Source organism: Pinus tabuliformis, chromosome J (genome assembly GCF_031772625.1).
Source record: "Pinus tabuliformis cultivar Carrire ecotype Pingquan chromosome J, CPIR1, whole genome shotgun sequence".
NCBI classification, from domain to species: domain Eukaryota; kingdom Viridiplantae; phylum Streptophyta; class Pinopsida; order Pinales; family Pinaceae; genus Pinus; species Pinus tabuliformis.
Genome location: NC_142295.1, coordinates 784,554,291 through 784,571,107, shown reverse-complemented (window position 1 = coordinate 784,571,107; position 16,817 = coordinate 784,554,291). Strand labels below are relative to the sequence as shown.

The 16,817-nt window shown below is 35.0% G+C and overlaps 1 pseudogene; it reads right to left on the bottom strand.

Moving 5' to 3' along the window:
* Positions 1 to 16,817, bottom strand: part of LOC149229062 (ABC transporter G family member 39-like) — a 109,817-nt pseudogene that overhangs the window by 27,529 nt on the left and 65,471 nt on the right.

Below are 16,817 nucleotides of genomic sequence, written 5' to 3'. Positions count from 1 at the left end.
CTTTGTGTTTCTCTTGATCACTATAGTAGAAGCACCTTAGCCGAAAGCCATTACTACTTCAAAAAAAATTTCAAAAACGAATTTAGAATAAATAAAATGAAAAAATGATAAATATAATTATCTCCTTAATTCTTAGAAAATCCTTAGAAATGCATTCTTAGAGAAACTAAATAACTTAAAAAAAATTAGTTTCTTAGCAACTATAGTTTTTTGTTGTTGAACCTACCCACAAAAACACCACAAATCATAATCCCATGATGGTTGTAATTGTGCAAAAACACCACACAAAAAACCAACAACAAGGGTGGTTGTAGCTGTCCAAAATCATCACAAAACAACAACAAGGATGGTTGTAACTGTTCAAAAACACCACAAAAGAGTGAAAAAATATGAAAAACTATGGTTGAAGATGCCCAAAACATTAGAAAATACCTACCCAAAACACCATAAAACAACAACATGATGACTATAGAAACTTAATAATATAAATCCTATCTCGTTGAAAATGTCCTTCTTCAAATCCCCCTTGCTCAATTTCCTATTTTGAGTGCCTAGTTCTCCTTTGTTCAAGCCTAAAACAATGCGAGGACAAATGAAAAGGACAACCTGATTTGAAAGAAATTTTTAATTTTTAGAGGCTTCTAGAAGTCTCCAATTTTTTATTTTTTATTTTAAGCTTGGCAGAACTACATCTTCAACATGTCCAATCTATCACTCCAATTGGGGTGGGGAATTGAACCAGTGACTTCACATCAAAGAGATGCCTTAATAAAACACCCGATCACCATTTATCCAAAACCTTGTGGGCCTCCAAAAAAATATTATTAAAATAAACTAACTAAATAAAATTATTTTTAAACAACTTGAAATTTTTTTACATAATACAGTGCCTGAAATATGTTTCAACGGAGTTGAAACACAAAATAAGTTTATTGAAGTTGAAGTACTGAGATTCAAGAATTTTCTCATTCACCCTCTTGGGGTTTTTTCAATTGCAACTTCAACCTTAAATATATTCTCTTCATTTTCTCTATCCATCGGAGAGAGCATTGTTTCCTTAACTATGCTTCAATGCATTCCTTAGTATTCTTTTCTAAATTTGTACTATAGTGATTTTATAGTGTTCCCCCTCTTCATTATGCAATATTTGTCAATGAAATAATTGTCATCCATTGGTTTATGTCAGGTTTTCATTTTAAAATCATCTACTTTACATATATCTTATTTGTTAAGAAATCAACCTAAGATGTTTTATTTTCATAATCTAATTTATGTATCCGTTTCCAGTTTTCTTTTAGAAGTATAACCTTATCTACTAATCCTTATTAATATAAATCTCTGCACATATACTAACCTATGTAATAACACTCACTTTTATCAGATTGATGTTTCTACCTAAAGTATTATTGACTATTAAAAAATAGTTATCTCCTAATAATATATTGGTGAATTTGGAAGGGATAAACAAAAGGACATTTTAATTGGATGGTTAAATTTTGGAAATCATAACATTAAAAAAATAAGAACATTTAAAAAAAATAAAAACAACCTTTTAGAAAGGAACATTTTACAATTAACCAGATTGTAAAATTGAGCAATAGGACAAGCTTTTATAAACCAAATGCAAGATAAAGATTTTCTCAATTAAAAAGCTTACCATAATGTGAGCGATTCCTTTGATATGAAAACCTTAGGAGTCGATTGTTTATGAAAACCTCTGTAGATTTACCGGCTATATATATAAATATCAGTGTTTGTGAATGAAATTGTCAAGCTCTTTGATAGAGTCTTCATTTCTGATAAACTTTCCATGAGAGAATAATCCAAAGGCCATGCTAAAGAATGATAAACTAGTAAGATCCACTAATCGTTATGGTAATATTGACGTTCAGATCAAGGTAATTGAATAACCGCAGAAACATTGAGAAAATCAGTAAAGGTGGGAGATCAATCGCATAACTCTCCAGAAATTCATGGAACCTTTCCCAATTGAATACCAATGCCCGCTATGGGGAGGTTGCAGTAAGAATTGTCAAGCTTTTTAGGTTGGGCTATCCTTTGGAGCAATAGATTTGTGTTTCGTTTAATGTAATGCTCGCTAGAATCTCCTACCTATGTTTAAACCATATATTAAAAGACATTTTTTATCTTTTTTATTTGAACTATGCATACTATATATATTATTTAATGATAATATTTTTTTTGTTATAATAAATTTTTTAGTAATCATTTCAATTTTGAGTGAGAGATGGGTGGTTTATATCGAAAATGTGTGAGAGATTATTTGGTGTTTTTTTTTTTAATTTTTTAAAAATTACATATATCAATCACATTTGTTAATATGGTTGTGCTAGTTAATAACCAAACACATAGATAATATTCTTCAACCTATAAAGTGTTTACTAAAAATACTTATTAAAAAAAATAATTGTAATGAATAATAAACACTTAGTAATTGTGGTGAATGAAACACAAACATTTTAATTCTCAGTAAAACAAGTAGACAAGTAGGTATTTACTGCTTTTGTTGAGTCAAATATAAACATTTGCTTCTTAGTAAAATAAAAATAAGTCTAATAGAGTATCTTAATTCCCTACTCAAGTTAAAAAGTATACTCTTGGCAAAATTGCATAGAACGTTATAACTTGTATTTGTCAATGCGAAACTAATAATGGTTAACATATTTCTTTGATAAGAACTAATAAATCAATTATCATAATCCTTCTTTAGTAAAGACTAATCAAAATTTATATATTATTTTTACTCATATATACTAGCATAGTGTGTCCATATAAATTAAATGGTTAGTAAATGTCAATAGGCATCAACCTATAATAAGCACCAAAACACTTACTTTATCATAGATTTACTCAAATTAAAGAAAAAAAACAAAAAAACAAAAAAAAACAAAAAGGAATTAACAAATTTATATATTTTTTAATTAATAATAATAGTAATAATTATTAATATTAATGTTACAAAGAATTAATATATAAGTTAACCATATATACATTAAAAAAGATATGTAATAAGATTCTTAACCATGACATTAATTGTGTTAATTTGTAAATAGGCTTTGTTACAATACCATGGTTTATCAATACCACATGCTCAAAACACTCATAACTTATTTGATATGACAATTAGTCATATGACATTTTTTTAATTAACTAATTTAATTAAAAGACCAAAAAATGTATAACTATTTTGGAAATAAATCTCTCTTGTTAATTTGTGTATGCCACTAAAAATATTTTATGGAGATTAAATCCCTATCATCCACCAAATATCTATTGATAATTAAATTAAAATTGTGAAAACTCTATTCTAAGATAAACATGCATAACAACTTAATTAATAAATGAGACAAATATACTTTATAAAATAATAATTGACTTACTATATATATTTAGGCGAAGTTAACTTATAGAACTCAAATTTTTAAAAATCTCTAATTTTAATTAATATTAACTAGAAAAAAATTTCGTGAAAAAAACCATTTCATCTATAAATTATACCACCCCTATATACTAATAATTATAACCATTATATAAATGTAAACTAAATCTATTCTATGTTCATATTATATATATATATATATATATATATATATATATATATATATATATATATATATATATATATATATACTAACAAAATAATAAATTAAATAAAATCAACATCTATAATTTCAACCTAACTTTTATATATATAAAATATGATTTTATTTATTGATATGATCTATCACTTAGTAAAATATATATGTAATAAAGTGACAGATCTGATCCATATTAAATTTATTGAGATGATTTTTTGGTGCAAATCACATTATAATATTTTTGTTGACACGTTTCGAACCAATGAACTTAGTTCATTGTCAATAAAAATATTCTCAATAAAAATTAAAAATCTTCTCAATAAAAATAAACTTACCTTATATAATTTTAACATAAATTTTCTTATATAATTTTAATATAAATTTTCTTTTAAGAATATATAATTTTAATATAACTTTTTATTTTCCTTTTGTTTCGAGAATATATGAGATGATTTTTACCAAACCTTTATTGCCTTTCAGGTCGTAAAGCTAGTATTAAGGATCTTGACTCCACATACTTACTTGTATAGAGATGAATTTCGATAGATTTCTGAAAAATCGACTCTGAGACGCGTCTTTGAACTGAAAGAGGTTACTTCCAACATCCATGTAACAAGGTTGATTCCTAATGTGATTTTAGAAACACCTTCAATTGCCTCCAGGTAGTGAATGAGCATTTGGGAATGGCGACCAAGGGGTCCTACATAGATCATCTGTCCTCCTCGTTTCATCAACACTAGCTACGTTTCATCTGTTGAAGATAATGGAGAATATCCTAGAATAGTGTGAGTTGGTTCACGTGACCTCAGAATACGAATTAGTTTTTATTTCTTATGTTATTGTTCTAACTTCCCTAAAACCATGATTACTATATAAAGTGATGTACATGAAAAATGTAGAGCATTTTGCGGAGCCAGACTCTCCTGGTTCAGACTCTCTTTCGTAGAGCTGACCAGTGGGTTTTATTTTAATTAATACAAACATTGCCATTTTTAACATGGTATCAGAGCGTCAGGGCTGAGGAACCTGTACGTTGAGTGGAGGGTATGATTGAGTCGAAATCTTCGCAAGATTTAGGAGCATAAACGCGATGATCGCACAGTCATCCTTAACCTCATCGTTACAGATATTTGATGTATAGTAGTGAAGATCTTCCCGAGTCCGAGGTGCTAACTTGCGTCAATCGTGTAAACAACAAAGGGCTGCATGGAGGCCGAGAGAAAGTTGCGTCCTGACTATAATCAACAAAAGAAGGTTGTCTGGAGGCCGAGGTTTGCCTTGGAGGCCATGGTAGAGGCCGTGAAGGAAGCCACAGTGGTTTGTGTGTGTGCTATGAAATCAAACAACATTGGAGATCAACAATTTTGGTCTTTGACACAAATCTGGGGTAAATCTAACATATTTTTCTTACCTGTCAATTTTCTTTATATCACCAAGATGAATAATCAAATGTTTGAAGCATGCTTGAATGAGCATAACAAGCTCGATGGCTCCAATTATGTGAATTGAAAATTCAAGATGCAAACTCTGCTAGAAGTGCAGAGTGCTTGGATGATTGTAAATGGGGATGAGCCGAAGCCAGCAATTGGATCACCGTCGATCCTAGATTGGGAGAAGCGAGAAGGTAAAGAAAAGACGTTGTTGAAGATGTCAGTGAAAGACTGCAGGATACCACACATCAGAGAATGTAGGTCAGCTTGCGAGATCTAGGGAACTATGAAGGATTTGTATGAGATCAAGAATATAAATCATCTTCTATTCCTGAAGAGTAATATCTTATCCCTGAAGATGGAAGAGAATGAAACAGTTTCTTCCTTCATAGCAAGGATCAAGGATCTGAAGGACAAATTGTCAGACATTGGTGATACAATTGCAGATACAAATTTTGTAACCATTACAATGAATGGTGTGATAGATGACTATCAAATGTTTATCACTAGGATAAATGCAAGAGAGAAGATCTAGAAGTTTGAAAAATTGATAGGAATACTGATGCAAGAAGAAGAAAGAAGATCGAATCTGAAGCCCCAGAGTGTCGATCTTGCATTGATGGCGAAAAACAACTTCTTCAAAAGGAAAGGAAATCTGCAACAACAAAATGAAGGAAACTCACAGAAAATACCAAATCAGACTTAAGGTATTCATCCAAATAGAAACAACTATGAAATTAAATGTTTTTATTACCAAAAACTTGGTCATGTGGCTAGGGCGTGTAGGAAGAATAAATATGATAAAAAACAGGAGAAGCAAAAATGACATGCAAGTCATCTCACCAATGACAAGCATGTGCGGAATTTTAGATTATTTATGGTAGATTTTAATGAGAATGTTGATGAAGACATCTCGTATGTAGATTCAAGAGCATCAACATATATGGCAGGGAACAAGCATTACCTAGAAGTCATCAGATCAAAGGGTGTGGGCAAATTTCTGTCATTTTACCTAATGGTAATGTAAAACAAATTCATAATGTCGTGTATGTACCTAGTGTAATAAAGAACTTGATTTTTGTATCCATGATTACAGATCAAGATCTTAAAGTTGAATTTTTTAAATCTAACTGTTATATTAAAGATCTACTAGATGGCATGAAGGCTATTGCTACAGGAATTTGAATAGAAGGTCTGTACAAATTGGATGTAAGACCTACACCATTTTGAGCTTTGATAGCACTTAGTTTGACTACAGAAGAGTTGTGGCATCACAGATTTGGTCATATCAACTACAATGATTTGTTGTTACTACAGAAAAAGGAAATGGTAAGAGATCTTCCCATGTTAAAACAAGTGCACAATGATTGTGATGCTTGTACATTAGGAAAGATGCATAGAGAAGAATTCCCTATTCGAATAGAGAAGAAACAGAGAGATATACTTGAATTAGTGCACACAGATCTTTGTGGACCCATGTAAACAAATTCATTAGGAGTTGCACTATATTTTGTATTATTTATTAATGATTGCACAAATTTTTCTTGTGTATATTTTTTAAGTAAGAAGAGTCACACATTTGAATACTTTAAGCAGTTCAAAAATATGATTGAAAAGCAAATAGGGAAGCATATAAAAATTCTCCACTTCAATCAAGGGAGAGAATATAGGAAGGATGAGATTATCAAGTATTGTAAAGACCATGGAATATTGCTGCAATTCACAATACCCCATACTCCGCAGTAGAATGGAATAACTGAAAGAAAGAATAGAACATTGGTGGAATGTTCTAGGAGCATGTTGAAAGGTAAGAATCATTCGAATGATTTTTGGGTTGAAGCATTGAATACTGCAGTTTATTTGAAAAATAGGAGTCCTACAAAGAGTCTTGAGTTTAAAACTCCTTATGAAGAATTATATGTATTTAAGCCTATAATAAAACATTTAATAGTATTTGGGTCTAACGCATTTTCCCATATTCCAAAGGAAGATAGAAGAAAACTCGATTCAAAAGCCATCAGATGTACTTTTATAGGGTATTGTTCACAATATAAATCATACAGATTATTCAATCCCTCCCCTCACAAGATTTTTGTTAGTAGAGATGTCATATTCCATGAGCAGGATCATGAAGAATCTGATAAGCACAATGAGGAATGGGATATTCCATTCTTGATGGAAGAAAGCGAAGAAACAATGAACAATCAGGGTCAGTAGCATACATAGGGAGAAGATAAACAGTAACAACAACAGATACAACAGCAGCAGCAACAACAGGAGGAAGAGAAAGAAAATGATGATCAGAAAAGGTTTGAAGCTACCCCACCTCTCAAGAGATCAGGTAGGAAAGGTCAATTACCTGCAAGATATAGGGAAAATGCTTTTATAAATAGTATGATGAATGTGGTTGAACCTTTTAGTTCTAAAGAATCAAATGAATGTAAAGAATGGAAAACATCCATGGAATAGGATTATGAATCAATAATTATTAACAACACTTGGGAACTGGTTGAACTTCGTAAAGGGAAACAAACCATAAGTTGTAAATGGTTATATGAATTGAAGATTAATGCAGATGGAACCATAGAAAAATTAAAAGCTATATTGGTAGCAAAGGGTTATTCACAAAAAGAAGGTATTGAATATGAAGAAACCTTTGCCCCTGTAGCTAAACTAAATACCATCATAATGTTAATTACTTTAGCTACTAAGAAACATTGGATGACACATCAACTAGATGTAAAGTCTACATTTTTAAATGGAGAACTAAAAGAGGAAGTTAATTTAGAGCAACCCGAGGGGTTTATCCAAAAAGGGAAACAACATTTAGTCTGTAGATTGAAGAAAGCTATTTATGGACTAAAACAAGCACCCAGGTCCTAGTATGAAAAGATTGACTCATTTTTTCTGCAACTTGGCTATAACAGATGTAAAAATGACCCTAATCTATATACAATGAAAGATGAACAAGGGCGCATAGTGTTGATTTCTTTGTATGTATATGATTTGATTATTACAGGTGATGCTACTTATCTAATCAAAGAAATCAAGCAACAAATGTCACACGTGTTCGAAATGAAAAACCTTGGTGAATTAAGATATTGTTTGGGTCTTGAGATGTGGAGAGATTTAGGACAAACATTTCTGTCCCAAGCAAAATATGTTAAAGGCCTATTAGAAAGATTCAGGATGGATGAGTGTAATCCTGTAGTAGTACTATCACAGTAGAACATCAAACTTCAGAGTGAGGATGGCTCTAAAGAGGCATATGTGACACTTTAGAGACAGTTGATTGGGAGTCTAATCTACTTGACGACCACTAGACCAGATTTGGCTTATGCAGCCAGTGTACTAAGTTAATACATGTCCAAGCCACTTGAAAGTCATTAGAATGCAGAGAAATGTGTTTTGAGGTATCTACCAGGTACTGTAGATTATGGTATTGTTTATACTGATTCCTCTCATGTTAGATTGACAGGATTTACAGATTCAAACTAGGCTGGAAATGTAGATGATCGTAGATCCATAATAGGTTATGCATTCAACATTGGATCTGGGGTGATTACATGGAGCAGCAAGAAACAGAACACAGTTTCCTTGTCCTCAGCAGAAGCAGAGTATGAAGCCATGTGTGCAACGACATGTGAGGTAGTTTGGCTGCGGAGACTTCTCTAGGATGTCGGGGAAGAACAGATAGACGCAAAAATAATCAGATGCGACAATCGGAGTTCAATCAAACTTGCTAATAATCCGGTGTTTCACAAAAACACTAAACACATTGATACACAGTTCCACTTTGTGAGGTTGAAAGTGCAATCAAAAGAAATCCATTTGGTATATTGTAATACATGTGATAGTGTTGCAGACATTTTCACTAAGCCTCTTAGCAGAATTAAGTTTGAAATGTTTAGGGAGATGTTAGGCATATTTGTGAACCCCTTCTTTATCAAGGGGGAGTGTTGAAGATTATGGAGAATATCCTAAAATAGTGTGAGTTGGTTCACGTGACCTCAGGATAGGAATTAATTTCTATTTTTTAGGTTATTTTTCTAACTTCCCTAAAACCATGATTAATATAGAATGTATGATGTACATGAACAATAATTCTGCAGAGCCAAACTCTCTTGGTTTAGACTCTCTTTCATAAAACTGACGAGTAGGTTTTATTTCAGTTAATACAAACATTGCCATTTTTAACATCATCCACAAGATCAAATATTACTACCAAATTTTAACAGAATGTATACTTCTTAATTTGCCAATATATTTCGAATATACCTCATCGAAGGCGTCGAATATATCAATGTTGCATTTATGAATGGTGCAAACCACAGTTCGTCCGGTATCGACGGTGTCTCGAACCATTCTCATAACAATGGCATCAGCCCTCGCATCGAGTCTAGATGTTGGTTCGTCCATGAAAATTATTGAAGGATTGGAGACCAGTTCAACTGCTATTGTCAGTCTCTTTCTTTGTTCAATGGACAGACCATTTACTCCGGGGAAACCCACCAGAGCGCCACTTAGGTTATTCAACTCTACAAGATCCATTACTTCGTTCACAAACATCTGATCATCAGCCAAAGTTGGTGGTTAACGATCAAAAATATAATAGTACTAACTCCAGAGTGGTAATTAATTGACCAGAATCTATACACTGGGAAATGAAATATTACCTCTCTTGTTTCAGAGTTCACCTCCTCTACGAGACGAAGGCAAGCTGAGAATACGACGGATTCATAATCTGTAATAAAAGGTGAATGGATATCAGTTTGTTCACAGTAACCAGAAATTCTTGCAAACGTTTGTTGTTTCTTAGGATAGCCAAAGATGGTTATTGATCCTTCAACGTATCCTCCAGTTTTCCTCCCTACAAATACATCCATTAGTGTGGTTTTTCCAGCGCCACTTTCACTAACTAAAGCTAGCGTGAAGAGAATAGTGCAACGCTAGCATGAAGAGAATATTACAGACAAAAACAAACCCCACGACCGCTGCGAGGCCAACCCAATACCAGTAGCTCTTCGTGAAAAACCCACGAGATTTCAACAATATGACTCCAATTTCGTAATTTGGCTGCAAAATTAGAATAAAATAACACACAGAACATAACCTTTTAACCCACGAAGTGATTTGTTTTGATAAAAGTATCATCCCGCATAAAATATCACACACTTCAAATCTTTTGTCACCTTGATGCCAAGAACTCGTCTACTGCAATACTATTTTGAGCGTACGAGAGAGGAGATAGCCAGTAACCCCATACCCACCAAGCTTTATCACACACTTCAAATCTTTTGCCACCTTGATGCCAAGAACTCGTCTACTGCAATACTATTTTGAGCGTACGAGAGAGGAGATAACCAGTAACCCCATATCCACCAAGCTTTAATATCGTCTGTTGGGCAGGAGTTGAAAACATTAAGCATCATGATTGCACTTTATTCTAATTATTTTATTTTTCTATTTTTACTAAGGTAAACTTTATGGGACAGGGCCCGAACTTTAGGCTATTCTGCCTAAAAATAGCCTACAGTTACACTGATTAAGATATTTCATGTACTACATCCTTTGAGCCATAACGGAATTGCTATGATATTACTAATTTTAATAGCAAAAACAAAAACGGTGAGGTTGAGAAGCAAACACACATGATAATAAGTTTAGAAGCAAACACAAGAAAGGAGGGTTACCCACAAAGACATCTGATTTGGACTGAAGTGATTTTTTTTTTTTTTTATTTTTTTCTAGTTTATATGAGTTTTGGATGATTGCATTATTAACTTGCGGTTTGAGTAGCAGTGAGTTAAGGGCATTTAAGTCATCAAAATCACTCAAGAACTAGCCTAAGCCACAACAACTGTTAGCATGGCTAGATTTTTGTCTATAGAATTTGGAATTAGTGACCTTTACACCAATGAATACCTTAACAAAACACTTGTCACCATCTATTCCACACTCAGATAGGTGACTATAGTAAATGTTATTAAACAGAACCATTAGCCAAATTTTTGAATTCATTAACCTCATTGAGCAGAATTTGGTATATGTACATAGTTCCTTAGGTTAAAAAAATAAAATCTAATTTCCAAATTGATGACTATAGTAAATGTTATTAAATAGAACCATTAGCCAAATTTCTGAATTCATTAACCTCATTTAGCAGAATTTGGTATATGTACATAGTGCCTTAGGTTAAAAAAATAAAATCTAATTTCTGAATTGATTGACTTGATTCAGTAGAATTTGATACACATATACTATTGATGACTCACCCCAAAGGCTAAGGTGGGTGCCTACGTGGCAACTAGCCCACGTGATCCCTTCTCACACTCGTATGCAACTGGGGTTTTGGTGAGGTTTTAATAGCGCAATAACTCTGCCACCTTCTCGAGGTGATCTCGGTCACTGTGTTATGGTTCTATGGCGCAGGTCTTTGATTATATCTTGGTCATTGTTACCACTAGTTTTTCTCTACTCCTTTGTGCCCTTACCTCGTTCATTCCGCCGATTGTAGTGACCCTCTACCTTCCACTGTCTGCTGGTTCTGGTCTCGACTCCAGTTCTATGTTATTGGGTAGTGTAAGGAAGTCGTTCCGCCGAATTTGGTGGCTGCTTCTCGCGTGGTTTCATGGAACAATGTTGGGCCTTGTGGTCATCCTGGGTATGCGATGTTTTATCTATAATTTTTAATCGATTTGCTGCACTTATGGTTCATATCTGCGGTGTTTGTTTGTGACTATGGTGCGTGTTCTTGCCCAGTCCTCAGCCCGACGTCCCTGGCGACAGTTCGGCTCTAACATGAGGTAACCTCTCTGTTCTGATTCCAGGCTCCCTCTTTTCTTTTCTTCTACTAACAAATCCGCTCCTTGTGAGCAGCTGGGGTTTCGTGGCTCTGTGGCCATGGCTCAAATGTTGCTGGTCTTGGGTTCGGCTATGGAACCTGCTCTCCACTTGAAGTAACCTTCAGGGTACTCATCATTGCCCTTCTCTTAGTTTGTTCTCCATCTGAATGGTTATGCTACCTCTCTAATCATTTTTTTCGATTGTGGAGGTGGTTCTCTCCTCTGTGGTGGTGACAAGGGTTTTGTCCTTGATGGTTTCTATTTCTTCACTCTTCCGTTCTGGTCTCCACTTGAACCGGGTAGAGTCCTTCCTGCTTAACTTATACAATTCTATAGGTTGGTTTTTTGGAGGCGTAGTCTCGCTTTTTGTTGGTCCTCGGTTTTGTCTATCCGTCGAAAGTTCTGGGTCATTAATTTGGTCGTTGGTGTCTGTGGCTCTGCTGAGATTTTGGTTGAGAACTTGAATGCGATTTTGTGCAGTTCGGCTCTGGTTGTTGAGCGTGGTCCTGTCTCTATTTGTTTAGTTGGTTTTGGGTCATAGAAACCCTTCTTGGTCTGCAATGAAATATCTGAGGACTATTTTGGTGATTGTATATTTTTTGGAAGGCACTATGCCTTATGCTCTGAATCTGTGTTGGGTTATAGGATGTTGTCTCTGGCTGTAACAAATGTTTATGCAAATATATGTGTATATATTTATAGAAATGATAAATCTTCTACTTGTAAGGATTTCAATGATTTTCTTTCATAAAGTACTTGAATGAATTCTCTTGCAGTGTTTAGTTGCTTGATGTGATGCACAATCTCATTAATAGTCCCTCAATTCATGTAATTAATTTCGTACACAGTATTAGTCATTCATAATAACAATTGTTGGATACCTGAAATGCTTCTCTTTACTGTTTTAAAATGTTCTGTCAAAGGTTTACATTATCTGGTGTCTATTCTCCTTTTTGGCAGCAACCCTTGGTTCATCTTTTGATTATGTATTTAAGCTGCTGGTAGCCTCATTCAGTTGAGGAACTACCTGCAGTTGCAATTTGCAGTTACATTCCCTTTTGTTGTTATTCAAGTATTAATCTATTAAGACCATTCCCTAATCTATTTTCTTTCAAAAATAAAAAGTAACGACATTGGCTGTAACAGCCTTCTTGAAAAGAAATAACAATAAAAATAAACTGAAAAGTAAATTTTTAAAAGAATACTTAAAACAACATGTCCAGTTGTCGCCTCCCTAATTGGATGCTCCTGCATCAGGCTCCCGGGGTGAATGAAACTCATGTCTCCTGTCCATGAGCTCTTCAATCAAATACCCAATGTGTTGAATATGTTTGGCATCCAACCAGGAACTGCCCTCAATTGGACGGTCCTTCCACTTAACTAAGTAGCGCAAGTATTCCTTTCGGCGTGTCCGCCTAGATCCCTGAGTGTCCAGTATTTGGTCAATCTCCAAAGGCTTAGCTGGGGGCATCTGTCTATTCCATGTCTTTGTCTCTTCGTCTCCCTGGGTGTCCCATGTGTGTCCCGTTGAATTCTCGTCCGTAGTAGCAGGAATATAAGGGTATAGATCTACCACATTGAAAATGGGTGAGATCCCAATACTTGGGGGTAATTGCAGTTCATATTCGTTGGCAGAGAATTTCCATAGTATCCAACAAGGCCCTATATTTTTCAACTTAACCTTGTTATATTCTCCTTTAGGAAACCTCTCCTTTCGTAGGTGTGCCAGTACTAGGTCTCCTACATTAAATTGCACTTCTCGTCGTTTTAAATCGGCCTTCTGCTTATATCTTTGGCTATTGTTCTGCAATTTAGCTTTCACCCGTTCGTGAAGATTGTTAATCATTTTGGTGAAATCTTCTCCGTAGCACTCCTCCATTCCAACTGACCTAAATCTCATAACTTGTGCACTCCACCGCGGTGCATGCCATATAGGATCTGGAAAGGGATTTTGCCTGTACTCAGTTTGCGTGAATCGTTATAAGAAAACTCCACTTGTGCGAGTACGTGATCCCAATGTCGTGAATTCTCTCCAACTAGACTACTTAGCAGATTTCCAAGACTTCGGTTTACTACCTCAGCTTGTCTGTCAGTCTATGGATGACAAGCTGAGCTGAAGTTTAGTTTAGTATCTAATTTTTTCCACAAATTCTGCCATAAATGGCCTATAAACTTCACATCCCTATTCGAAATAATAGACTTTGGTAGGCCACGCAATCTGACAATTTCTATAAAGAATAAATGGGCTACATGCTTGGCATCGCTGGTATTTTTACAAGGAATAAAGTGTGCCATCTTAGTAAAGTGATCCACTATGACCATGATCAAATCATATCCTCTCTGTGTCCTCGGCAAACCCAAAACAAAGTCTAAACTAACTGAGTCCCATGGCTTGTCCAAAACAGGTAGGGGCGTGTACAGTCTAGTATTTTGACTATGTCCCTTTACCAGCTGACACATCTTACATCTAGCTACATACCGTTATACGTCTCGTTGCATCTTTGGCCAATAATAGAAATGACTTACCTGATCCAAAGTCTTGTCTATGCCAAAATGTGTAGCTAGAACACCACTATGTTTCTCCTGAATTAAGTTCTCCTTCATCGAACATTCTAGAATACACAATTGTACTCCCTTGAACAATAATCCTTCCTGTATGTTACAATCTAACCACAAGTTATTGTATCTCAACAACAGATTTTGGCAAGCTTCATATGCTTCCTGAAAATCTGCATTTGTCTCATACAGATCTTTGAGATGTTCAAAGCCCAACACCTGCACTCTACTTTCTTGTAAAATCAAATTTTTTCTTCTTAACGCATCTACCACTTTGTTGGCTTGTCCACTAATGTGTTTCAACACAAACGTGAAACTCTGTAGATATTCCACCCACTTTGCATGTTTATGATTTAGCTTATGTTGCTGCATGACATATTGCAAAGCAGAATTGTCTAAAAACATAACAAATTCATTTCCCAACAAGTAGTGTCTCCAATGTTTCAGCACTTGCACCACTGTATAGAATTCCTTATCATAGGATGTATATTTTTGTCTACTCTCATTTAATTCCTCATTGAAATAGGCCATCGGTTTATCCTCTTGACTCAGTATCGCTCCATTGGCTGTCCCACTGGCATCGCAATGAACTTGAAAAATTTTGTTGAAATCTGGTAACCTCAAAATGGGTCTTTCAGTGATCTTCTTTTTCAGTAGCTGAAAGCTCTTTTCAGCCGACTCAGTCCAATGAAAATATTGATTTGCTTTCTTGACGGTGTCCACCATGGGTGCACAAATCCCACTAAAATATTTTATAAACTTTCGGTAAAAGCTTGCTATCCCATGAAAGTTCCATACTTCAAATAAACTTTTTGGGGATGGCCAGCTAACTATGGCTGCAACCTTTTACGGATCCATCTTTAACTCATTCTCTAAAATCATGAATCCCAAATAAATCAACTCATTCTTACAGAACATACATTTCTTCAAATTCAACAACAATTTATTCTACTGTAACTTTTCCAAGACACACCTGACATGTCGGAAATGCTCTTACCTAGTCTTACTGAAAATAAGGATATCATCCAGATACACAATAACGAACTTCCCGATATATTCTTTCAGTGTCTAATTCATTAAGTGCATGAATGTGCTAGGTGCATTGCTCAATCCAAATGGCATGACCAACCATTCATACAGGCCCTCATTGGTTTTGAAAGTAGTCTTCCACTCATCTCCTTCTCGAATCCATATCTGATGATAACCGTTTTTTAAATCAATCATTGAAAAATATGCTACTCCACTCAAGCAGTCCATCATATCGTCCATTCATGGTAAAGGAAACATGTATCTAATGGTAATCTTACTGCTTGCTCGAGAGTCTGTACACATCCGCCACTCTCCTCCTTTCTTGGGAGCTAAGACTATTGGAACTGCACACAGACTTAAACTTTCCCGAATCATCCCTTTGTCCAACAACTCCTGTACCGGTTTCCTAATCTCCTCTTTGTCCTTTGGACACATTTGATAAGAAGCTTTGTTGGCAAAATAACTCCTGGGATGAAATCAATATGGTGGCTGATATTCCGTTTTGGGGGTAACTTATCTGGCAAATCATCTACCACTATATCGCTCAATTCTTGTAACATAACTTGAATTTCCTCCGGCAAATCCTTAATTTCATTATGAATTAACACTGTCCTCAGCCTCCACATAATTGCAAACTTTATTTCATCATCTCCAATCTGTCGTAGGAATTCTTTTCCCCCTAATAATAGTTCCTTTATCCCACTGCTCTCTATTGTGTCCTCTTCTTTCACGGGTACCAATGTATGGTTTATCCCATCTTTCGCAAACTTATAACAGTTTGTCTTCCCATCGTGCTCTACCTTTCTATCATATTGCCATGGTCTACCTAGCAGTATATGGCACACATCTATCAGCATAATGTCACATGTCACCTTATCCTTATACCCACCAATATGAAATTCCACTTCACACTGCTCATCAATAAGCAGTTGATGCCCTTTTTGTAACCAAGACACCCGTTATGGGGTTGGGTGTTTTAGTATTTTTAAACCTAGTTTCTCTACCATCTCTGTGGCTACCAGGTTATCAGTGCTCCCAATGTCAATGATTAGTTTACAACACTTCCCATGTGACTTACCAATAGTTCGGAATAGGGTTGGCTTCAACAAGACTTTTTCAAAACCAAGGCCTCTCCTGTTTCAGGCATGTTCTCCACTTCTTGAGGTGGGGCCTCAGCTTCCTTTGGTTGAGCAACATATGCTCCTCTTTTTCCTGCTTGATCACTTTCAGGACATTCAAAAGACCGGTGTCCCCATTTGTGACACTTGTAACACTGATAGGCATTCCCTCTGCCTCTATCATTACCTCTCCCTCGCTGGTAAGGCCTTCCCCCTCTAGTGTTACCTTCTTTATCAGTT